Consider the following 27,760-nt stretch of genomic DNA (forward strand, 5'->3'; position numbering starts at 1 on the left):
TATTTTTGTCTTAAGTTTTGTTATTATTTTATCAGCAGTCCCAAAACTGATCAAAATTAGGTCTGATTGGATCCAAACACATTACATACCATTGCTATCCTCTGGAAAAGACTGTGTGAGCTTCAATTCGCTCCATTCAATTGAGATATGTTTGGTCTTAGCCACTTCATACGACATCGGTCCGACGTCATTGTATGGCATCTATTGACATTATAGCACATTTTCTCTCTCTCTCTTGCTACCTGTCTCCCCTTCTTTAAGGTCCAATTTCGCCGAAACAACTCTGGAACATTGCTGGTTTCAAACTGATCTCGTGTATGCAGTTATTATTCTTCGTTTGAGTAAAGCTTTCTTTTGTTATCGTTAGCTGCAAATATGTCAGTAATAAAATAGAAATCTGTAATAGCCTAAGTTTTGCAATTGAAAGAGATAATTTGTGCAAGATCAAGACGCATGAGAAACATAGAGCTAACTTTAAGAAACAAAAGCAAAAAAAAAAATTTAAAAAAGAAATAAAAAAAATTACTCAAGCAGTTTCCTTTTACAAGCGCAAAAAATCACTGGCCATGCCTTAGTTTATTATTGCTTTGAATGTGTATCTGTAAATATGTATATATGTATATGTATGTGTGCTTCAATACATGTATATTTGCATGCAATGTTAATTTGTGTACCAAGACCACTCGCCTCTTACAGTTTTATTCCAATCAATCAAAGAACGCATAAAAAAGTGAAACGACCATTGCCGCTAATCGCCGCAACCTCCTCCGCGCACCACAAGCGCAACTACAACAAGTGTAAGTGCGCATATGCATGTGCATATGTGTGTGCGTGTGTGTGTTTATATGTAATAAACATACGCGCACATTTACTAATTTGAAAGAAAAAGATTTTAATTTGCATTTTCAGGCGAGATGCGATCATTAAAATGATTTTTACTAACCATTATATACGAGTGGCGAACGAGCGGTACCGCCTTCCACTTCAACAGAGAACACGAAACATAACCAATTCGATAGTCATACAAATACAAAAGCGTCAAGGTATGCATGTGTGTGTGGCGCGCGCATATCGCTTGTAGTGTTTGGCAACATTGTTGTCACATTAACCAAAGCGTCGACTGTCTGCTGGCCATTGTCCGTTGTATTTAAGGCGATTTCTCGCGTTTATGGTCTATTTAATCTTCTAAATGAAAATGCGCGTCTACACTTGACTTTGGCTCGCGCGGCTGTGGCGGCGGCGCTGCCAACTGGCCGGTTATTGCGCGGAGGGTTTGTGCAGCATGGCGGAAGCGCGCGCGACGTTGGTGAGCTGTGGCGCGCTGCGGCGTGCTGTTAGAATGCTGACTATGTGCGCCGCTCCATCCTTTGGCCAAAAGATCATTGATTTTGTGTGGATGCGTACACAATAAACTCACATATTTTTTCGCTGATGGATACTAAATCAACAATGTTGCGAATTTTATGCTCACCGATGGCCATTGAAGACCGCATCGCAATCTGGACATGCATTCATGTTGCCCGTTGCTTGCTGGTTGTTTTTTTTTTTACATTCAATACATATTCATATATTTTGTTGTTATATCTGGCATGGCAATACGCGTTACAAAGATGAGATGTAGCGAGCTGAGTTGAGTTAAGTTTTAGTTGCGGCGCATTGTTGTTGTTTGTATGCTGCAGCATTGCTATACTGTAGGTAAGTTTTTGTTAGTGTTGTTGTTACATTCGCACTCGTAAAGCGTTCAAAACGGCACAAAACTCTTAACTCATAAAAATGTTTTCAGTTATATGGCGCTTGTCAGCGCCATTGGCACTTCAGCCACAACACACGCGTATACATACAGATATACACACACCCAAACAAACACATACAAACGCACACACTACACCTCTGGCTACAACAAGCGAAGACAATGTGACTGCAACTTGCAGCAAATTGAAGCGTATTCCGTTGGAATGTGACTGGATTGGAGCTCACAACTCATTTGGTTACAGGTGTGATGAGCTTTATGCTGAGCCTCAAGTGCTTATTGCATGCAATTCATTGTTGGTCTCATAAATTTTTATGCCATACACGCAATAAGAGAGTTTGTTACGGAAAAACAGTTTTGAGCTCCGTTCGGCTCTTTAGTCAAAAGAGTAGTACCATGTAGGTATCCGAAGGAATGAACATCTTGAACGCAGTAAATATGCCATCTGTTCTCTGGGATCACCCATGATAGAATATAACTTAATTTTACTGATTTAGCTTTATGAAGTGGAGCAACCATTTTCCCGTAAAGAATTTGAAGAAAGCTCAATTTGGTTGGGCCGTGAGCTGTGAGGAATCCCTAGGGCTTTGATTCCAAAAGACTAAATAGTTAAAATCGATTATGAATATGCTTGGTCTCTGCAAATAAGGACTATGAAAATGTTATAAGAATATAGAATATTGAGGATAGATATCTAAGTACATTTTAAAAAGCCTTGCAAGATTTTTGGCAAAAAAGCTTTCTCAATTGACTATGTAGTGATATAAAGTACTGTTAGTCTGAAAATCCTTAAACGTTTTTCTGAAAATGTGGTCCAGGAAAGTCTCTGTTGCAATTTAGTTCAGTAGAAGTTTTTGAATTCTGAAATTTAGTAATATGGTTAAATGATGTAGAGCATACGATTATAGATGTGGTACCGTCAAAGAGATACTGCCATCGGGTGAGATGAACTTTCAGAATGCTTATGAGTGGATAAAATCCAACAAATTTTATTGTTGTGAAAGCCTTTTATTCATAGCTATGTCAAAAGAGGTTATATAATGGAGATCAGATCTATCATCTTCATTATACTTTTTAGAGTTCTATGTTTTTGATTCTGTTCTTTTAGGCTATCATAAGTTATATTAGGTCTCTAGTTAGGCTGATTTCTCGTGAGGCCACGAATAATCCCACTTGTACACCTAGAGACGCTTGTCCGTCGTAAAGTCCAGAACTACTATATATGAACCCAAAAGACCGATGCCTGCCGACAAAACGCCTTGAGCTTGCCTTAAATTTATTCATAATAAAATTTATTGAAGCGCTAATATCAATCCCAGCCAATTTGCCGGGTTCGTAGAAAGTATGACAATCGAGATACAGCAATCTTAGCCTACTGAAAGCTGGATAATGGATGAGACTGCGTCTAGATGCTTCCACCTCATCTTCCTCATTGTAACTTTGACAAGTTGCGTCAAAGTAAGGATGCCTTTTCTTACAAGCTCATGGGCTTTACAATTTCCGACGATACCGTTGTGGCTAGGCTAGGTTATTATCATTTTTGTTGGCTTTATTCGTGTGTTTTTCGACTAGGCACCGAAAGCTTCAAAAGTTACTTGAGATTACTTGGATTACCATATTTACCCACTTTTTTGTATTTTAATTGGACAGTTCGATGAATAGTGGATATATGTATATCTGAATAAACTCGGCAAAAAATATGCGAAAGTTACATACAAGTATTGTATATCACAGGTAGTTGGATTTATTTAATTTTCAAATGCGTGCACGGCATAACCTTTCTACATGCTGTGTCCGAAATTACTCACAACTTTTTCTCTTTCATTTGCAAACAATTTCTTTCGGTTGCCAATGCCCATAGCTATCATAGTTTTGCTTACAGTTTGACTACAATTTAAGCAACACATGTCCTCGAGCCATACTTCCACGCTACAAAGTAGCCATTCCGGCAGTCAACTGTTAGTTGTAAGTGGTGCTTACTTGTGACGGCAAAGGATTTTTAATTTTACAATTATTGTAAAAATCTTCACTAGGCAATTTACAACGGCGAGTCATAATCGGGAATGTTCGGAAAGCGTTCGCATGTGTTCGAGCGTGTGTGTGCAAAGTCAGTTCGGTGTGTGCAGCGTGTGTGCACAGCATGTGTAATAAAATGAGCAGCTTAAAGCGATGTAAGTTTGTTTTATTGTTATTAATTTTTCATTGCATTCGCAAACAAACTGTGAGTTAAAAATTAAGGGGTGTTAGAGGCACTTTTGAACCTATACTGAAAGTTTTGATTTGAAAAGGCCTAAAGCGTAGAAAATTTATTTTTTCGTAATATTCGTAATAGGTATCATCTCTCTATAACAGTGCATATATATTTCTACAATATACCATAGGTCGCGGTGCATACCTCTACTAAAAGCTATATTTCTACCACAGCACATTTATTTCATCCGACCACCACCTTCCTATCTTCGATCTTAAATTAGTGAAACCACAAAAAGGCAGACTTAGATGTGCGAAGACAGCTTTGTGTATCTCTCTTCATAATTTATATTTACATACATATATGCCTATACATACATATCATACATATGATATTCATTCAATAGTCGTTTGCAGCCATTTGTATATATTTAAATGATCGGGGACAAATTTAAATATGAATGCGTTGCGGCAATAAAAGTCGTAGTAAATTGAATTTGTGGTGAGCATGATCAAGCCTGATATCAGATCGATCGTATTAAATTTGTTGCGTCTGGGCGTGCGCTTTAAAGGAAGTCGTAGCAACAAACGCACATATGTTTGCATACAATTTTTGTTTTCTTGCGGCCTGGGTTTGCGGGCAATATTCGCCAGCTATATAGTATATAGTTGTGGGCAATAAAATTGGTAGATTATGTCTCGGAAATTGATAATTCATTGATATCCAAATGTATTTATTAAAATAGAAATTGAAACTCAATTAAATAGGTGTGAGGTGTAGGGAAAACCACTTTATTTGCAGATATATGGTATGTATCGAATTTCTATACACTTGGATACTATGGAATTCAATGTAGAAATATTATTTACGGTCGCACTTCTACATGACAGCAATTGAGCCCGAAAAAATCTTATACATGACAATCAGAATTATATAACCAGTACGGACCCGATTGCGGACTATTAACGCAGCAGCATTCTGGCATTAAAGACACTCTTCTTGACCATTTTATAGCAATACAACAATAATAGTTTTGTCAAATCAAAAATAAATAATTCTTGTCAATATTTAAAATATGAACTTTGATCGGTCAGTTTGTATGACAGCTATATACTATACTGACTCGACCTAAACAATTTCTTCGTAGATGCTCTTGGACAATAATTCATGCAAAATGTCTGTCAAATATCTCCCTAAATGAAAAAGTTTTCCATACAAGCACTTAATTCCGATCGTTCAGTTTGTATGGCAGCTATATGCTATAGTGGTCCGTTATCGGCTGTTCCGACAAATAAGCAGTTTCTTGGTGTGGAAAAGCAAAGTTTCAGATCGATATATCAGACACTGATGGACTAGTTTGCATATAACATATGCAGACAGACATTTAGGCGTAGCCATGTCCGCCAGTCGACTCAGCTTGTCACGCTGATCATTTATATATTGTATCTACTTAGTATGGTCTTTGACGTTTCCTTTTAAGTGTTACAGACATTGTGACAAACTTAATAAATTCTGTTTTGGGTATAATTGCTGATGCAAAATAAATCATTACTAGCATACTTATTACTTTAACTTTTCTTAGTGTGCTATAAAACGGTATAATAAAATTTGGTATTAGTTGTGGAACATTTCGTTGTTTGGAAGATCCTGTTTTAAGGAGTAGCAAGTAATTAGCTTCCAAGTTACTCTGAGATCGCCTCCGAGTCAAGATTTACTTCCTCCTGCTTTGCTGTAATTTTATCGATTTGAGGAATAATTTCTGCTTAAAATCTATGGTACCTCTGAGATACCCTGAAACTTGATTTCAGATTTTAACTTTACGCTGGTATAATGATTGAACGAGATTGCTTCTTATTGGCGCACGCTAAAATATTCTGCAAATAGTTTTTCTTTACCGATTTAAGGAAACATTCCCTAAAGTGTTTTACTTATAGATATATATTTACACACTCATCTACTATAGCTTATATTCTGATCAAATTTGACCCGGATTGACAAAAAAAATCTACTTCTCTTCACGAATGTTAATAAAAATCTTTATAATCACCTTCAATAATCGTATAAGCTCCTGACCAACATAAACATGCTAAAGCTTAAGCCAATTAAGCGTCGCTTGGGATGGCCTTTAGCGAATTTAGATTTTTCGGCTTCGACTCATTTTGGAAGCGCCATTTGCTAGCTTGGTGAACAGTTTCGACATCATCATATTTATAAATCTGCGTCTTGTCACCAGTAATTATGTATTTGAAGAATCTGCGGTTCTCACTTACGTTTTCAAGCATCCTCTTTTTTAACCTCAACTTCATGCCCAGTCAATTTATAAGAGATGCTATCTCTCTGATGCCAACATTAACTTTTTCAATGATTTAGTGTCAAAGTTGATCTTGAGTGTATACATTTGCTCTTATAATTAAATATAGCCCTGTTCAGGGTATAAATATTATATATACCCGACCACTATAGCATATTGCGGTTATACAAACTAAACGATCGGAATGAAGTACTAGTATGGGAAACTTTTTTATTTGAAGAGATATCTTTACAAAATTTGACATGAATTATTTTCCGAAACATTGGTACAATCGCTTAAAGAATTGTTAAGATCGGATCACTATAGCATATAGCTGCTATACAACTGAGCCGATCAATATTAATTTCCATCACGGCGTGGCTCGCCAAACTCCGTCGGCTACTTTAAGCAACAGTTTGGTTTATTGTCATTCTCAGTATTGTAATTGCTTTAGTCATTTGTTTAAAAGTTTTTTGCATATGTGATATTACATAACTCTACATATCAATGTGTGATCCCAAGAGATCAGCTTTAAAACCTAACCAAATCCAGTACTTCCAGTATGTAGTGTTAAAATAATATAAAATGTTTGTAAAGAAGAAAATATGTACTGCATAATCATTTATTCTATATTTTGTAGTTAATAGATATATGACTAAAGGTATATCACCAACTTCATAAACATTCCCTGCTTCACATATCTCCCCAATAGCGCCCAATCTCCCGCTCCGACTCAGTGGTGTGATTCGTTATTGTTGTCACCTCACTTTATCAGTGCCGCCATCCCCTACGTTGGCAACGCAAATTACATTTAACACTACCGTCGGCAATATGGCTTTGCCGCGCACCACCTCTTCTCCTTTCCCCACATACAAGTATGTATATCATTTCTCTATAGGCTCAGACGCGTTTGGCCCACACTTTGCTGTCCCGCTGTTAATTTCTATTTAGCCAAACCGGGCTGGCCGCGCTGTCTACCTTTTGTTAACACCATAATTTACATTGATTTATGTGAGTTCATCTTGACCACTTTGAAATGGTAATCGCTCGTCGCCACTGTCACCGGCAGCACTCAGCAAACAACAACACCAACACACACCGACTGTTTGTTGCTTGGTTGGTGTTGCCGTCGTGCGAATCAATTTGGATCGATTGAATTGGATATGCCTTGTGCTTTGGTTTGTCTGGCGCGGTTTTCAACTGTTAAATTATTTAATTTGGCTGCGATTCCATTACGATTTTGACTATAATTAAAATGTCGATTTTTATCATAACCAGTGGGACAGATTGGTCGTTAGTTTTGCTCATTTAGCGGTCATATTCATATTCAATAAAAATTTGTTAATTATGTTATAATTGCTGATTGCTGAGTGTTGTTTATACGCAAATAAATATGTTTATGTATATAGATATATACATATATATATATATATAGACATATATATGTTTATTTTGCATAGGCGGAACCTATAGTTTTATGGTGAAATTTTTTGTTTTCGTTGTTTTAGATTTTAAGCCTCCTTGTGTATAAATAAAACTATTGATAACCGTTAAAAGTTGACAAACACAGATTATTTATTAGCCGACGATTCAATTACAGAATTTAATTAAGGTCTAGAATATTTAAAATATTCCATAAAAAACTCAAATCCTTAAAGGATTTTGCAACATATATCCGGATTTTTATGATGATGTTCAAAGGGTGGATTATAGGACCGCGTTTTTAAGCGAATATTTAGAGATGGTAACTGTGGAAACTGAAAAAATTATTGAAACTCCTTGAAAGAAGAAAAATTGTAGTGAATATTAGACTAAATTGCTGTTAATTTTTAATACCTCAGGAAGCCTTATGATAAAAGTTTTACTTTATTTTGTCAGTTTTCAGCGCAAATTTATTTTCTTGTATGTTGTAGGCAGAGCAAGCAGACCCGTTTTAAAAATCTCTTCTTTATTGCACAAAAAAAATTTTAAAGATAAAGTCGTCGGTTTTTTTTATTGAGACTACTTCACACCAGTGTTTGATGCTGTTTAAGCGAAATCGAACTTATTTTGCGCATTAATACGTAATCGTCGACCGAACATAGTTCTATCCGAACACCCCAGCAAACAGTCAAAACCGTGGACTTCAGCCGACGAAGGCACTATTTACTGGGGTTCACAATATGTAATCTACATCGACTAAGTGGAGCAGGGCAAAGTGATCACAGAGATCTACTATGCCGAAAGTCCATCCACTGTATTCTCCAGATTTGGCCCCGTGCGATTTCTTTTTGTTTGCTAACTTGAAAAAGTCATTCGTCGGGCAGAAATTTGTTCAAATGTCGAGTTGAAGGAGGGCTATATTGACAAGTAAATCACAATTAATTCGAAATTTTTAACTCTACTTTGTGAGATAAGTATTTAAGTACTAAGCGATCCGGCTCTTGTCTATGAAATCGATTAGCTAGGATAATTTTTGGCATTATCTTGCCGATCGCCAATAAATGTCTTCAAAACTTAGTTATGTATACGAGTACTGAGGTGAATATTTGATGTTATAGATATATATTATATTATATATAATAGTATATTAAAACAAGTTAAGTTGAAATTTGGTTAAAGGTGGGAAATAGATGTTTAGATTTTGTATAAACTTGTATAAAATCTATTCAAGTAATAATTTTACTGTTATTCAATAAACTTTTAAAATATTTCACTATATTCTACGTAGCTATTGCAATATTCACATTGCAAACATCTGCCTTCGCTGTACAAAACCAACAACAAAATGCACTCAGCCATATATCATTTGTTCATTTTGTGTTGTTGTTGTTAGTTCAGGTGTTGGATGTAAGATAAAGTGAATATTTATGAGCTCATTTAGCTCCAGATTGAGACAGAGTAATCAAGCCAATATTGTTCATTCCTAATCGATGCTGTTAACGATAAGATCTGCATAGCAATTTATTTTCGAAACCATTTTTATGCGCACGCATGCGCACATATACTATAACATATTATATATATATATAATATAAAATAGTTATATATGCGTATATATTTGATGCCAAGGCAGATGTGTAAGAGCGCATGCCCAGCCCGAGTGGCTCAGCAAATGCAGCTAAGTTGTATGCAAGTTTATAGTTATCGAAGATGCGATGTAGACAGCCAGCAAGGAAGAACGTAGATTCTAAGGGAAGTACTACACCACCAGGTGTTTCACAAGTTCATAAATATAATAAAGTGTGAGTAAGTTCAGATAACTTATTTTTTATTAGTTGTATAATAAATTTCGGTTGAACAATATGGAAGTGAGTATATTTAAGGGTATTACATGGCACTCTCTAATTTGGTAATTGTACAGGTAACAAGCTCTCTGATACGTTTTAGAGACGGAGCAGGTCCAAGCCACATCCATTTGTACCAGTAAAAAGCACATACTCGGCCGACTAACAAGGTTTTACTGCAACGTTGAAAGAAAAGGACGCATAGATGATTTAAAACGGAAAAAGTCGAAGCCTTCTTAAAAGTAACTGAGAAACGGGGTATTACGGTAGAGCAGTAGAGCTTGAAAAGAGGCAAGGAAGTCTCACTTATGGCTCTGTATGAATGGAGAGACATATTTAAAAAAAAAGGATATAAAATGGGTATTACCGTTTGTGTTCCTATTTACAGCGACATGATATCTTTTGTGAGAGGAATATATAATATTTAAATTGTAGCATACAAAGATACATCGTCTAAAGATTCCTTGCTGGTTTCAGATTTCCCCTTATGTCTTCTAGTCTTAATTACGATTTGATATCGCAATATAACAGAGTTTTTGGTCGCAGAGACTCCTTCAGGCATTTACCATATATTCAAGTGAGAGCAAAATCTAAATGGTACAAGTGAAAACTATTTCTCTTGCAACAATGGTATCCAAGTGACCAGAGCAGGATCGTCAGTTAGATTAGTAAAAATAGAGGAAGATTTTCTTGAACTGTAGAACGTAGATCAACTTTTATCGTTCGTATGTCGAAGTTTTCAAATCAATAACAGGTGGATAAGCCAATTTATCTCAACCTATCATAAAATAAAAATCGGGATATTTTTGCGGAAGTTGTTGTTGCGTTGTCACTCGTAGTCCAACTCTTGATTTCTGCCAAATAAAACTCAATAATCTATTCGAAATAATTTTGGTTTGAGTCGCGGCTAAGTTGTTGGTATGAGTCTTTGCTATAAAAAGATTCAATATTATATACTTTTTTTTTAAGTTTTGAAATTTGAACTCAAATCCATCTTAAACACATTAGTAAGACGAAAAACAATTAAAACGAATGTATCAGTGACGCGCTCTTGCGGCATGGCTCGATATCAAATCTTTCTTTTAACACGAACTTAAGGAAGCGCGACAGACAACACCAATTTACGGTTTTTTAGCTTATCGAACTACCAAATTATGGACGAATGTGTGTGTCTATCGCGTACACAAGCCAGAGGAGGCTGCAACCACAAGTGCAGGTGGGTAGAAATGAGTTCGTGTCTGCAAGAACATTACCAAAAACCAAAAACAAATATTTGAAACAATAAGCGACAATCGACAAGTGACAACAGCGACAGCAACCAGAAAAGAAGTGCGAACAAAAACAAAAACAAGTTACAATAACCACAACGATATCATTTGTGCAACAAACAAACAACATGCGACGAATTGTCGGTGTTAACCGTTGGCCTTTTGGCTGATGTCTTTCTCAAGTCCAATTTAATTCACTTTGTTCGGTGAGCATTATCAGCCGATAACAGATAAACTCGGATAACTTCACGCTTTTAATGGGAATCGGTGACATCAACCAAACACCACGCCGCAAACGACAGAACGACAGACAACGGCAAGGGCAGCGTGCAGCATGGCACAACGCATGTTCGTCAACGCGAGTGCAACCGGGCAGCCAGCATTAACGGAAACGGAATGGTCAAGGCAACAGCAACAGCAACAACTAGTAGTAAGGGCGAGAGCGACCAGTGTGTGATGCGAGTAATAACCGAAACGGCAGCGTTCGGCAGCACAGGTGAGTTAGTCAAAAGGTGAGCACAAATGGCATCGCATGCGCACAATCACCAACAATACAATATATAACAAAAGCAATAATCACAACAACAACAATGAAGGTAACAACCACACAGCCGTGGCGGTAATAATCATAACAAAAACAACAACAACATAGTATCGTGTCGACGGTGACAATAACTGTTGCGCTCACAGCAACAACAACAGCACTAATAACAACAAACAGCAACAAAAATCAAATTGAATTTCCAACAACTACACGCACAAGCCGCTGGAAAAAGGTGTGGACACCACAACATTTCCGACAACACAACACACGTCGCTTCGTAAGTGCGCTCACCGATCGACATCGTCATCGACAGGCCGGTCATTCAGTCAACTTCGGTTGTGGCACTGGAGTTTGTGGCCCTTTTTACCCAACACAAGATATCACAATAAATTAGGAAACGAAATCTTCACTAAATAAAGACATAAATTACACTTATAGTGAGAAATAAAAGCAGATATATTTATATATATATACCTCAATGTGTACAAAAACAAACATGGCAAAAAGAAAATCTTAAATGAACACTATGAAAGTAACGAAAAGAGGGCACTTAAGTAGTTAGTGAGTGCGTGGTATAGAAGGTGGGTTGCAGCTGAGCGAAGCGAAGTGTGGAGGTAGGGGTGATAGGGTACTGTGGTTCAAGCAGATTAAGAATTAGGCCAAAGAAGAGAAGCTAGTTGTGAGAAGGGTGGGTCTTTTGAGTGGAATATAGTAGCGAAACGTGTAAGACCAGTACTAAATTTAGTTTCATAAATGTTACGCATTCTGACTGATTATCTTGCCCGTACTCTCCCAACAAACTACAGCAATCAACTTGGTTCTACAGTCCTATGAAGTGATTTATAATAAATTAAGACACACACCGATAAGTACTTTGATAAAGGTGGACCACGAAGGAGTTCAAAGAACTTTGAACTTCAACCGGCAAACCTGTTTCGAAAAGGACGAAAGCTGTCCTATCGGCTGGAAAAGTTATGGCCACTTTCGTCGAGATTAACAAGGTGCAATATACATTGATTACCGCTCACAGGGCTCTACTATGCCAAATTATTGTACGAATTGTAGGAAAAACAGCCTCATTTCAGTCGAAGAAAATAGTGATCTTGCAACATGATAATGTACTACCACAAACCTCCGTCGTTGTAAAGATCAAATTGGTCGAATTAGGGTTCGAACTACGTCCTTAACTGTACCATATTATCTAGATTCCGTTCCATGCAACCTCTATTTCTTTCTAAACCTGAAATAGTAAATCGTCGAAATGCAATATGAGACAAATGATGTTAAAGATCACATTATGAAATGTATTGAGCTAAAAGCTATATGTTGATTTATATGGTCTAGTAAAAATAAATCCATACATTTTGCATACAATTGAAGTTTTTATTTAGCATAGTTCGAATAATCCGACTTAGGTCAAATTTGCACCATTTTTTCAATAACTTGTTGCCATTTTTAAAGAAATTTCATAATGGTACTCGCATAGAAACCTTCATCGGACAAAAACTGGTATAGAGTGGAACAGTTAGTAATCATTAGTTTTTAAGTCCGTGCTATAAGTTGGAATGAATCAAAACATTCTAAACAAGCTCCACGAGCTTCTGGTTAATTATTATCGATGTTTGTGGCCCGACGTTGTCCTTATGGAATATAATTTCTATCCAATTGGACAAAGCTGTCCACTTCTGCGCGATTGCTTCTTTTAGACGGTCCAACTGTTGACAGTTCGGGTTCGAATTGAGGGATTTGAGCGTATATGTAGTATTTTCTTGATTTTTTAGGATATGTATACTTATTGTATATTTATCGGACCGCACTTCATTGTCAATATTTGTATATATGTCCATTGGCAGTAAAAAAATAGTGAATGTGTGACAACAGTATTCCGCCAGCAATTTGAACCTTATCCCTTTTTCACGAAAACGTTCTGACCAATCTAGATTAATTTATAGAGAGGTTGCTTCTAGTTAGCTAAATAATCTGCTGATTGAATACGTCTAATTCTCTTTTATTATTTAAGGCAAGAAAGAAAAGCATAAATTGGGCAAACTATTCTTGTTACTTTCTTTTAGGTTCTTCTCAAAGGTATAAAAGGGAATAGCCAGGTGGTTAGGCGCACTAAAACTAGCGCAAGGCTGTCTATCTTAGCTTCGCAATAAAGTTAGAAATGAAAAATATACTGAACTTAATATATTTGGACCAAAAACTTGCGAAATTTGTTTATAAATTGTTAAAATAAACTAATATCGGCCATCATTCGCCACAAAACGTTTGGGAATTGTTTTATACAAATTATCCGTAAATAGTCTCACATTTTGATGTGATGAGACGAAGGATGACCTAGAAAGTCATTTATATATTTAGGATTGTGAATCGTGTTAAAAGATTTTGGATACCAAAATTAAGGAGAACACGACTAAAATCTCAACTTACCAATATTTTGATCGTAAAGTGTAGATTTATCGACTGACAATTTTGAAAGCTCGCGAAGCAATAGATATTAGAGTCCTTGTGAAGACTTTTATTTGCAAAGTTTTTATGGTAGACGGCAGATTACAATAGAAATATAATTAATTGATGAATACTGTATGACATTCGTTGTTAAAAAAGAAAAGTTTTACTTATTTTTAAATTATGTAAGGACTGGATTTCAAGATTTCAGAATTAGTCTATGTTAAGACAGTTTCTGATGACTAGTAAGTTCATCCATGGGAAAAGCCTAAACCCTTTTCATGAATGCTGTTAACTCTCAATAATTAAATCTAGCTTAAATATTGGTTAAGGTTAGGAACGAAAATGTTGCCATATATACATCTTGAATAAAATAAAACTACAAACAAAAATTTATATATATTTCGCTTTTTAAATATCAGTTTACATAGTATACTATGTCACATATTAATAAAACTCGAAATTGCCAATGTTTCTTCCAATTTCAGCTAAATTAACACACTGTACCTTGTTGCTAACGCTAACAACCGAATAATACTTTGGAGCCATACAATGCCAATAACATAAACAAAATATACTTTAAGAAAGAAATAACAACGATTCGAAACCACTTCAATGAAAATCAAATATAAATAAAATGCTCACTCTGCTGGCTCGGGAGGAACACGGACCATAAGATCAACAAGGCGAAAACAATTACAACAAACAGAGACAGAGAAAATCGAAAAAAGAAAATAAGAAACAGATAGCAATAATAATAAAATGAAAGAAAAGCAGCAACAAGTCAATAATCAAATGAAACGTATTTTATGGGGTGATAAGAATCAATGAAGCCACTGAAATTCTATAGAGACATATTGTATGCATTATGAGCGACATCATCGGCAGCAGCAGCTGAGGTGGTGGCGGCGGCAACAACCGAAGCAACAAAAATAAGATAATATTAACAACAACAACAACAAAAAATAGCAATAACAACAACAATTAACAACAGTAATCGAAAGAATTACAACAACGACAAAAATAATATCATAAACAACAACAACAAGAAACACCAGCAACTATCGAACAACAACAACGGTTAAAGCATCAACAGATGAAAATATTTAAATCGCAACACATTTATTGTGTGTATGACTGTATGTGCGTGTGTGTGACTAGTTGTTCGGGCAGCATGTCGAAGCAACACCTTCTTCACAAATGCTGCGGCTGCGCAGACCCAAAACCATTTGGGAGCAATAGTGGCGAGGCTTTGACTTCTTTATTTCAATTTTTCAATTTAATTTCACCAATTCGTGCGTTTATTCGTGTGTTTGTTGCTTTGTTGTGCACACTTACACACACCAATAATTTAGTGCGGTGTCGTCCGGTCAATTAGATGTTGATGTTGACGCATTAATTCCGTTTTCATTTATTTATGCATGAACCTTTTGTTTTTGTCTATTTAACATTTAAATGCTCGTAGTTGAGTGCCCACGACCAAAACTAAGCGCACCAAATCGGTTTTCGGCTTAAATCCCAAACTAAGCGTAGCAAATGTGCTTTGCTGAGCGCGCGATCTACATTCCGTCCGTCCGTCCGTGCGTTAGCCTGTGCGCCCATTTGCCTATCTAACCGATTGTATATACCTATATATTTATCTAACAAGTTTATATTTATTATTCTGTTTCATCTTCGCCTTTTTTCGTATATTCTCGGATTCCCTTTCCTGTTTTGTTGGGAGCGCCCGTCTGATTTGGCTTTTAGACAGTTCATAAATCTTATTTAGTAGTCTCTATTAACACTGCAATTGTAGGCGCGCATTTTTATGCCGAAAGTCAATTTTACGAATTTTAATCGACACTCTAAATTATGTTTAGTGCGTTCGTTTGTATGGTAGGCAGTAGTTAAAGTAGCGACAAAATTCAGATTGAAATACCAGAGTGAGTTACGATGCCCCTGCTATTGTACGTAAAGCGGTACTATATAAAAAGGGTTTTTTGTTTATGGTGCCTTTAAAGAGACTTGGTTAAATTGTAATAAAGCAGCGAACGCTGATGTGGTGTATAAAGGCAAGTTGGTGTCATAAAATCAAATAATTAAGACTGCAAAGTAGTAAATAGTATATAATATATAAAAAAAAGTTTGATTATGTCAACTTATTTGATGAATTCGTCAGTCATTGACTGCTAATTTTGTTGAACAAGTAACAAATGAACTCGTTGGAGGATGGCTAAGTCAAGTGGGATAGGTTGAAGAGTTTTCTGTGAGGAGCTCATAGCAAAGCATAAGGGCTACCAGATCTCTCTAGAATTTTTTAAGGGCATGTGGCTGTATTAAGATAGCAGTAGAGGAACATGGGCGCTCAAACTTAATTAAGTAGTTTCTGTCCTCACTATTGATAACATCTAACTACTACATGTGCCTTCTCAAAAAAAAACTGTTTCTTCAAATTTCAACGCATTTAAACTGTGTTTCGCCAATTTTTCATGCTATTGGACCAAACCCATTTTTTTGAGAGATTAAGACCTAAGTGCTACAAGTAAGGAAGGTCTAAGTTCGAGTGTAAACGAACATTTTTTACTCTCGCAAGGTAAAGTCATATACGGGATTTTCGTAATTATTTTAATTAAAAGTAGGAAGTATTGCATTCATTATTTGCAATCAACGGCAAGATGAAACACTATTATTAGAAAGACATTCTTTCCGAATTTCATTAAGAATTCTTACATATTAACCGATATATATATATATTATGCTTATATAAAGTCAACCGGAAGTTAGAAAATGTTTATAATAGATATATGGGAACTAAGGTGCTGTTGTCATAAAAATATTCTCCATGAGTATCAATACTAGAACTCACAGACGATTTCAATAAGATTTTTAGTTAAAAAATTTTTAAGACTCGTTTTTCTGGCATTTCTTAGTGAAAACAGATGTAGAGAAAAATACGCATAACTTTACTTTCTCACGATTTAAAATTTGTCCATGAGCAGGGGATTCAATAACTACTACCTTAATCGTGTGAGGTTCTATCTTATAGTTGAATTTTTTTTCATTATCGACATTTCGAACTTCTACTTTCTTTCTCGTGTTGTTTTCTTAAAATTAAATTCGAAATATCATCTTCTACAATATATGGCCGCATACTGGAAATACCCAAAAGTTACTGCATTTTGCAGAACTATGTCAATACATACTTATTTGCCCTTCTTCACATATCAGGCGAATTTGGAATGAATATGCTAGCAAGCTTATCCTCCACGATCTTTAATGCTGTGTTTATTTATCAAAAAGCGTATTTCATTCAGCTTTTGCAACATGCAAGTTAGAATGAACTTTGACAAATCCGTACCATGCACAGTGAATGACAAATTTGAGCTAGATATTGATCTCCCAAATGACATTGGTTTATATCACGATTACCAAACTAATAATGCAAATAATTTACTTGCTGGTGATCTTGTACAAGTGCTTAATGTTAACTTTATTCTAAAGTTTCTCGGTTACAATTGGTATTCTCCAGGTTATTCTTTAACTGACTCGTAAACAGCTGCCCAATTGCATTACAAAGAATATGGGCAACGTGTATACTTTGAATAAAGGTCCCACGTGGTATGTTAAATAAGTGATCTCTAGCTTATACAGGTATAAAATAATGAGAACTGTAAACATAAAATATGAAAAAAAAACTATTTAACACACCAACTGCTTACCCAGCAAGCTTGCCATTTCAAAAGTGTCTAAGTACTGACAGCATTATTTGCTCCTAGCATGCAACTGTCACCAGTTTAACATTCAATATTTGCAATGCCAATATTTCGCTTCCCATTCATTGACTCTTCATTCAACATTTTGTGCATGTCTATTTCTGCTTTAAATTTCTTATTATGCCACAGCGGCACTCATTCATGCCAAAAACTAAGCCAAATGCGGCGTAATAGAGTCATAAGGCGCTGCGTTGCAGCCAGTGAACGGTAACTTGTGGCGAAGAGGCATCACCACTGTCATTGCGTGCGACACATTGACAATTGGCTGCGGTGCGCATATGTGCAACACGGATGACAGCAGAATGCCCTTTAATTTCATACGCACATACTCACAGCACACACACATACATTTGTATGTGTTGCAATTCTCCATCGTGTATTGTTTGCCGACTTGTAATGTTGCTTGTAAGAAAGTTGTTGCAAGTAGCCGTCTCTGTGGCAGGCAGCTGTAAGCGCAACTGACACAAATCGCCACTGACTCTTTTTGGTGCCGCTGTCCAAGTGGCGCGCTTATGTTGTGTATATGTGTGTGTGTGCAATCCATTTGAGTTTCAGTTATCATCTACATATTTTAAGCATACGTCGAAAGCTTTTTACGATTCGCTTTTAGTTGTTGTATAAATCAAAGTTGCTTCGTTGTTGTAAAAGCATGTGCCACGTCCATAAATTATTTGCTCCACATACCTTGATATGGATTTGCTTAGATAAGACTAGACTGGTGTAGAGGAGTGAGTTATTCGACTTATTCGTGTTGTTGCAAAAATGCAGATTTTTAAAATAGAGCTAGCAAATGGCATTTATACATTGTAATGTTAAGAGTGTTAGACCGTATGTTATTACCGCTGTTCCGGTAACTTTAGACAAAGCTGTTGAACAACTTTTCATAATTATTTTATAATCCAAAAGTCGTTACACAAAGTTGAAGTTCGCTGCTTAAGCCTTTTAATTAAAACAACGCTATTTATGGTGTGGTTTGTCGCTTAAGTCGTTTGTTTTACAGAATGGGATTATTTTCGTAACTATTTTATTAACAAAATGTCTTTACTTCAGGGATAAAGTTCGTTTCTTAACTTTTGATGTATTGAAAGTCGTTTGCAGTGAAGTTCGTTTCTTAACTCTTTTGTATTGAAAGTCTTTTGTAGTGAAGTTCGTTTCTTAAGTCTTTTTTCAATCATTTCAGGGTGAAAATCCTTTTTTAAATCGTTTATATTGAAATATTCGTTACTTCATGGATGGAGTTTATGTCTGTAGTTTTTCCAAATCAAAATTTCGATATCTCAAAGAGGAAGTTCGTCTTCTATATTCAAAACTTCGTTACTTATGCTCAAGTGTTAGAAATTAAGTGCTTTTATACTCCTATATTAAGTTTGCCACAAAATTTTTAACACACAGAAGAAAGCGTCGGAGACCCTATATAAATATATATAAATGATTACCATGACAAACTGAGTCGATTTAGCCATGTCCGTTTGTCTGTCTGTATATACGCGAACCGGTATCAATCTGAAATTTTGCACACGTCTTTTTTCCCCAAGAAGCTGTTCATTTGTCGGAACCGCTGATTTTGGACCACTCTACCATTTAGAATACCCAGCTCCAGTGAAAATGTCGAGTTTAAGTTGTAATAGTTTTACATGTAATATATGTATCACAATAAATTCAAAAATATGGTGACCAAGAGCTCATAATCTCGTAAATCCTCGATTCATAACCTGTCACGATATCATGGACGTGTTTCGAAGCACCATTGTCGTATTTTTTTAACATTTCTCTCCAGCAATCGACACGAACCTTGTTTGAACAACCAACGTGACAAATATTTTTTTTGCAATAATGGATGTATGATGATCCCACTTATACTTATAGTCGTTTCAATCTTACGATAGATCACATGATGATCTTGCAATATCAGTTTGTATACAGCATTATTATTTTCCGGAATAACAATTGATTTTGAACGATACTTGACTTGGAGTGATTGAGTCATCCTGAATTGTATTCACCATACTATCGATAAACATTGGTCTTTGATGGAGCTTCATCACTAAAAATTTAATTAAATTCATCAACGCACTATCCTCGTCGAAAGTTGTTAAAAATAGTCTCACGAAAATGTTCGCGATTTAATTTCATTTTTTGGCGGAGATGAATATTTTAAATTACTGTAAAAACAAAAATAGCGCTCGTACGTAAAAACGTTTCGAATATCTATAACATCAAAAATGTCAAATTAATGATAAAATATTGATTTGTCAAATTACAATACTAGGGTTGTCAAATACCGATATTTAAAAGGAAAATAACGCCATCGACTGCTGTTTTACAGCATAACTTTTCAAAAAATTTTAGAGACATCTCCAAGTACTATATATATTTGAGGTTTCAAAATTGGCCTTAACCCTTCATTACATTTTATAACAATTTCAAAAGCACGGCGTTTTAAGGTAATAATTCTAGAATAAACATATCAAAATATTCAAAGCGTTATAATTTCACAACAGCAGCATTTTTTGAAGGCCACAACCCGCCATTTGTCAAATAAACGCTTTCCAGGAATGAATTTGTATTTATTGAAAGGTAATTTCACGTAATTTTTCACAAGTAGTAATTAGTGATTTTTGTGCATAATATTTGGCTAACATATACAAAGGTCGTTAATGCTTCAAACGGTGCCGAAAAAAAAATTTTAAATAATCGCACAAACATGCAAAATAATAATTTCTCAAAAAAAAAAAAAAATTGTATTAAATAAATAAAATATACAGCAGCAGTGAGGTGTCGAAGGGAGCTGAAAGAGTCATGCAATTGGCAAGTAATTGCGCCAACGGTAGCTAACTTAATTAAGAACTCTTACAATAACCGCTAATTTAACACGCGTCGGCGGTCGATCGCTCAATTCGTTTGTTTACTGACGCCAAGCAATCACCACTTCATCACACCACACCTCGCTACCGCAACAAAACACTGTTTACCATTTACGTGCTGGCATATTAAAAAACAAAACGAATTAACCGCAATTAATCAAATGCAAATTAAATTTGTTGACAAAAGGGAAAAGCGAAAGAAAGAAAAGAAAACAAGACAATGGCAAATAAGCTTTCTAGGCTCCCGACTGTGCGGCAAATGACTTACGAAACTCAATTGCATTTAGGGGAATTGCTTGAATTCATATTGTCTTAAGAGGGATTTCTTAATCTTCAAAAGTGTTCACAAAACTACATAAAAAAATTAAAAATAAAAAGACCTCTCCGTAAAGATACGAGGTCAGCGCTACTGTCTATAAGAAATTATGGATGCATTAAATATTCCCATGAATGTGCCCACGGTCATTTATCGCCACCTGCCTACACAGCTAATCAGATTTACAAATGAGTGCAAGTACAGTGGTGGCCAGAAGAAAGTTATCACAAAATATTTGGTTAAATGAGGAGGGTTGTGAGGAGTTCCTGAAACAGGGAAGATTCAATGATGGTCTCTTTTGAAGTTATGTACTATAATTCATCTTTACGATTTTTCCTGTATACAACTCATCAGGGATGGAAAATTTAAGATATATTTAAAATATGGGTCTTACTCATAATAAATATAAATATAATAAACAATTATATAGTTCACATTTTTTTTGAGAGTTGCCACCTATTAAATTGCATTAAATGGGGAAAAAAATATATATTATTATTTGTAAGTCAAACTAAGGAGCTTTATGGTTTATTTTTGCGAAAGGTTGCCAACTTAAAAAAATTTACTAATTATATACATATACTGAAGAAGAATAATTGTATAATAAAACAATCACTGGAATATGGGTACCAAGTAAATGCCTTCGCGGAGGCTTATGATGAAGAATTTATTATGGTTGCCACCTTTTTAAATTTTAATTTAATGTAATTGCTTAACATAATAAATATCGCAATGTAGGTATCAAAAGAAGTTTACAGTTTTCATTATTTTTGAGAAATGTTGCCACCTGTAAAAATTAAAAAATTAAATAAAAGCGGCGGAACAATTATTTTAAAATTCAAGGTTATATTTATTTGCATATATCCCAAAAAAATTGATATCAGAAGATATTGTTCGTACAATGACCTACAGTCGAAAAAAATTTTAAAAAATAAAAAATAGGTCACGTTTATAAGAAAAAATAAATTTTACCCAGAATTTTAGTCCTTTTTGGTCTGCCAAAATACGATTTTTGATCAGATCAACAAACTGGTACATTATATAGTTTGATTAACTATATATGTATAGAATATACAGAAATAGAGATTGGATCCGTTTTCTCCTCCGAGTTAACACTCAAGCAAATTTGAAAAATGGTGTTTTTAGAAAAACGTGTTCAACTACACTCCAGAAAGCTGTAACTCAAAAACTATTTGAGATATCGATTCAAAAGTATGTCATTTTAAAAGATATGGTCTATCGAAATATGAAAGAAATATATTTTTTAACACTTAAGGTTTTGAAGGTCGTATTTGCAGCACGATTATTCTCTCCAGGTTAGTCGAATAGTAGTTTTTCATATAAGTGTAGCACTTCAAAGACATACATAGACATATGTACATAAAGATATACTTTCAAACGACTGTAGGTTCTTTATAATATGAATAATCCCAGGTTTATATACGGCAAGGTGTTGTCAGCATTTTTTAATAATGGCGGGTTAAACTTATATTCTTCAGCTCACAAGAAACTATTCCTCTGGCTTATTATGAAGAGTTTTAAAATAAATATCTGAGTAGAATATTTTCTTTTAAAGTTTTTTGAAGATTTCTTTTTGTAATCTCATCGTGGTCACAAATCTTTCGTCTTGCTTTTCTCATATAATATTTCAATTGTCAGTACTGCATGACCGCTAGTGTAGCTACTACTAGGTTTCTACTTATTTTGTCATAACCCTTTCATGTAACTCTGCGCATGCGCACCCAACATTGACAGCGAAATCCATAGCCACGCCGTATCGCCAGAGAATGGCTACCTAATGAAGTCGACTTTTCATCGCTATCAACACCTCATTACTCTTGCGATCACTCTCCTGTCGCACTTTTGTATTGAATTTGCTTTAATGGAGACATCATCCGTGGGTTTTTAATGAAAATTACAGCAAAAGCGGCGTTCAAAATTAAATATGCGTCGAGAAGACATCCATGGCCCACAGCGACAAAAAATCTCAAACGAAGTATTCACGGTGACAAAAAATGATTAACTCACGAAATGAAATAGTAAATTCACCGACAAAAGTAACAATTCGATTTACCAAGCTAACAAAATAATATTTATTATATATGTATGTATGAGTGCGTGTGTGTGTGTTTGCGCCCAAAGTCATTGGGTTCAGGCTGCTGGCATACAAATTAAGTAGTTGTAGCTAAGTCAGTTCGAAGTGGCGGCAGATACTACTGATTTGCCTTTTTTTCTAACTTCACTTAATTTAATCATAAAAACAAAAATAAAAGCAGTTGTAGCTAAGTCAGTTCGAAGTGGCGGCAGATACTACTGATTTGCCTTTTTTTCTAACTTCACTTAATTTAATCATAAAAACAAAAATAAAAGCAACAACAGCAAATCGAAGTAGATAACAAAAATGAAGCAAATTTGTCTTATTTCACATTTCTTAATGAGATGACAAGAGACAAAGTTATTTCGTGCTAATAACTAGACTTGGAAAGGCAACCGAATGCAGTAGAATGAAAAAATATAACAGCAGCAATAATAACAAAAAAACCGAAAACAGAAAACAGAAAACACAAGAACAAAAGCAATCTGAGCGCAGTGGAAAAGTTGACAAAGAGCAGCCGCAACTGTTACTGGCGATGGCACGGTATGCGGACGCGGCGCATATCATTTAAGGAGAGTGCGAGACTTAAACAAATGAATCTCTTTAATCACTTCGCATTAACGAACGGCAGCTATATAGACAAATATACACGATAGCTGCACAAATATACAAATGCATGTGTGTGTATACAACTCCACAACCAATCAACTAAATAAATCAATTAAAACAGCGAATTTATAAAACAAAAATATCAAACGAAATTAAAACAAGAAAAAATGTTAACTTCGTCTGCTACGAAGCTATAGCACCCTTCGCAGGTGCATTTCTATAGCACAAAAGGCTAGAAAAGGTATTTTTCTTGATTTGTTTGCTAGCTTTATGTTATGGTGATTTGATCTAAAAAATATGTTCGCAGATTGTTGCATTGCCTTGGGCAATAATGAAAGTGAAGACATCTTGTCAAATAAAAAAGGTTTCCTTACAAGAGCCTGATTTTGACCGGTCACTATATTTATGTTATAGAGGTCAACTGTACAGAGTATAAAAATACAAAAATCTAGTAAGGAAGTTCTAAGTTCGGGTGTACATGCCGAACATCTTTATTCTCGCAACTTACAAGGATCAAAGTCGTTAAATACCTTCAGGTGTTGGCAAAATTGTATGTTAAACTATGGGAAGTATTGCTCTGATTTCATCCATTTTAGGCAAAAGGATTAGAAAAAGATTCATTCTGAATTTCATTAAGTGACTTGACATATTGACTGATATGTTCGGTACAGTATCAGCCGTATGCACTTGGGTGCACATATTTGATGTCTGGCTGCTTGAAAAGTTATAGCCCGATTTCGACAATTTTTGGGTGTAAGAGGAAATAGCTTGCGGGCACATTGATGTTTGATTTGTATGCTGTAAAGTGAAGTAATCAGATGGTTTTTAAAGTTTGTTATATGGGAATATATAGGCATGGTTGTCACCCGATTTCGGATACATTTTCAAAGCGTATAATAAGAACATTTAGGTAACCCCACATACCAAATTTAAGTAGTTCCTGAGGTATAAAATTTCACCTATGGGTGGGCGATGCCTCTTGTCCAATTTTTTTAGCTGCTACTATAAAGCTGTTGCCTACCATCTTGGTTGTGAAATTCAATATTTGTGGCACATTTATTTTGTGAGTTATTACAAATTTAGTAGTTTTCAACATAACATATGGGAAGGGGGCATGGTTATTATCTGATTTTATAATGCAGTGTATAAAAAAGTACTCTCTTTAGTCTCGTCACAAAAGTTTGGTTGAACTTAAGCGGTTTGGAAGATACAATATGTACATTAAACCCATTAGGGTACGGGGCCACGCCTATCTTAAAAAAATGTTTAGCCAACAGGTACTGGCTATTTCCGACTTATTTATATCACTTTATATGCGTTCGTTTTGTGAGCATGCTGGTATTCTGATTACGCCTATCTGCAATATCGACCTCTGTTGGGTGTCAAGGAGCACATGTAGCAAGTTTCATCAAAATATCTAAATTTTTACTCAAGCTATCGCCTGCATGGACGGACAGGAAGACGGATTTCAACTTGTCTTGTCATCCTGATTATTTATATACAAGTATAAATGTATGTATATACATATATAACCCTATATCTATCTCGATTAGTTTTTGGTGATATAAAGAACCGTTAGGTGAAAAAAAACTATTATACTCTGTAGCAACATGTTACAAGAGTATAAAAATAAAAAAAAATTTATGAAGTTGCCATCTGTTGAAAAGTTTTAAGTCAGAAAAAATTATAAGATAAAAAAACTCTACTAACTGGTTGTAAATAGGTAGTTTTGGAGAAAAAAGCAAATGAAATAAACTAAAGTGGTTTCAAATAGCTTACCCATGTTAAATTATCTTTGAGAAGCGTTGACATCCGTTTAAACATTTTTTTAGGCGACTTTCTCTGGGTATTGAACGACTATAAAATAAATATTCAGCATAATTAAAAGAATCACAATTTTTTTTTAGATAATTCACTACATTACTGACCGGGTAGGCTGCTAAAACAGTATATTATAATTGTAAATAAATAAAACAAATTTTTAATTCGATAAACGAAAAATATATTAGACATATGAAGTTAACGAAAGTCTACAGTTGAACGATTTTACGAAAAGAGTTACCACTTGCTTACTATTTTAATTGTTAAGTTAACTTTCTTTAGCCACGGTGGTGAAGACACTTAGTGCACGATACTCGGAACATTGCCACCTATTTGAAAATTATAATTCAACGATTTAAAGCCTATAGAGAGTATGGGTATCCCACTAAAGGGGTTTTCAAAAATCTGCAAAAGAAAATATTATTGAGTGGGGTCACCATCAGTTTAAAATTCGTCCAAATAAAAAAATATGCACTGTAGTAAGTCTGATCCATCAACAAATTATAGTATTTGGTTCAAGTTTTTGAAATATTTTTAGATAATTCTCGGATGATTTAAAATCAAAATATTGCCATCATTTGACAAATTCAAAATAAAAAATACTTTTTGTTTTTACTGGGGGAAACAAATAAAGCATAGTTTTCCAACAGACTGGAGTGAAGAAGGCTCAAAGTTCACAATATATTGAAGGTGTGTTGCCAGCTGTTAAAAAATTTGTACACAACAAATTTAATAAGGAGTATTAAGTGTTAAACTTAAAATTAAGAAGCTGAGAAAGTATTTTTTCTGTAGAAATTTTTAGAAGAGTTGCCACACATTCAAAAAATTATAATGAAGTATCTTCATGTCAATGTCAATCTTCCAATTTTTTACCCAAAAAGTCTAAGCATTAACCAAAATCCATTTCTAAAATCCAAAATCACTTATTTTGCATCTATTTCTTTATAAAACTAGACAACAGTGCAATTAGAATATTGCTAAACTGTTTATTTCTGGTTTACATTGCGATGATAGTTGATAATTTGATAGTCTTAAAAGTTTTAGTGCATCTCCGTACGGATTACTGGTTTTATTAGAATTCATTTCATGTCTACCGCAACTGTCAAACGAAGCGACGTATTAAATCAGATATCTAATAGTTAGTGTGTAGAGATAAGTGGAGTGACAGAGGTGCTGGAAAACCAATCTTGCCATATCTATTTCTACATTTTATTTGGCACTTACCCTAAGAGCTCCATTTCCACTCATTAAAGCTTTGAGCAAACCTGTTTGATGGCAATAAAGATAGCTGCTGCTCTAATTTACACAGAAAATCATATTGGCAGCAACACGTTTCAAGCACAAGATTTATGTAATGAGAGTCTTTGAGCCATTCTAGCAGCTTCCATGTAAACAAATTTCGATAAACACATACGGCAGTACACATTCACCGAAACAATTTTCACTTTTCGCACACATTTTCGCGCTACTTATTCGCACATACTTAAATGAAATATGATAAATGAAAAATTCACTGCCACTTTATAAATAAACTTGCATTTAGCGATACACTTACTTAACGGCGCGCGCAATAGTAGCGAAATTGCTGAAGTTAAAGAGTACCGTCAACACAAATAAACACTTCGGCACTCACTTAATGCTGACGCTTACGTCGCGTAGGCAAAGCTTTTACAGCGCAAAGTGCTAAGTGCAACCAATTGAGACATAAATTTGTCACATAATTACATGACCGAAGTAATGATCCTGCGCGGCAACAACGAGTGCGCGCACCAACACACACGCACAAGCGTTATGCGCGCATTAATTTGGCGTAAAAGTTTGCAGCGAGGAATAAAAACTGGAACTGAATTGCGGAAAAAGCAAGCAAAAGAATGTGAAGGCATAAATAGAGGACAGGAAAAATCAAATTGACGTTTAAGAAGAAGTATCATAATCGCCATAACCATTATCGTTATCATCACATATGCGCGTTGGTGAATGCGCGCATGCGCATCAAAATAACACCAGCTGCAAAATGCAGCCACTCCACACCGTTGCGCGCTGCCAAAGGAGTTGTTGTCGAATCGAACCTAAAGCGACAAACTCAACGCATGGGTCATCAAATAAATTTGCATATAAATTGCTGCGTTGATTCGCCGATGCGCGCGCACACATATACACAGTGCGCGACAGTCATACATGCAACAGCCGCGTGGCTGTGGCTACATATGCATCTATGCCGCTTGCTCGTCTTGCGCCGTTGTACGCTTTTATGCAAAACCCAATCAAAGCTTACTGAAGGCAATTTCATAATTTAGTATGCGTCGCGGCACTTAAGTATGCGCGTGCGCACACACACTCAAGTAGAGGAGTATTCGAACGCGCGCGTAGAAATGCCACAAAGTGTGCGCCGCTCCGTGTGTAGGACCGCAACGTTTATGGAAAACGGAAAACTTGTGCGACACATAAGCGTTTAATTGACGCAATGGGAAATTATGCGCCGCACAAAGTGATAATCCAATTAGTCGCATAGCGATAGTGTCATTTACGGATCAATACATTCA

The 27,760-nt window shown here is 35.4% G+C and overlaps 1 protein-coding gene across 1 annotated transcript in view; it reads right to left on the bottom strand.

Annotated features, from left to right (window-relative positions):
- Positions 1-27,501, bottom strand: part of LOC106623993 (uncharacterized) — a 134,355-nt gene extending 106,854 nt beyond the window's left edge. Inside the window, exon 1 of the mRNA XM_070111247.1 lies at positions 27,493-27,501. The gene's annotated coding sequence lies outside the window, so the exon portion shown is untranslated. The remainder of the gene's footprint in view (positions 1-27,492) is intronic.
- Between the last annotated feature and the right edge of the window lie 259 nt (positions 27,502-27,760).

Source organism: Bactrocera oleae, chromosome 6, assembly GCF_042242935.1.
Source record: "Bactrocera oleae isolate idBacOlea1 chromosome 6, idBacOlea1, whole genome shotgun sequence".
Taxonomy (NCBI): Eukaryota; Metazoa; Arthropoda; class Insecta; order Diptera; family Tephritidae; genus Bactrocera; species Bactrocera oleae.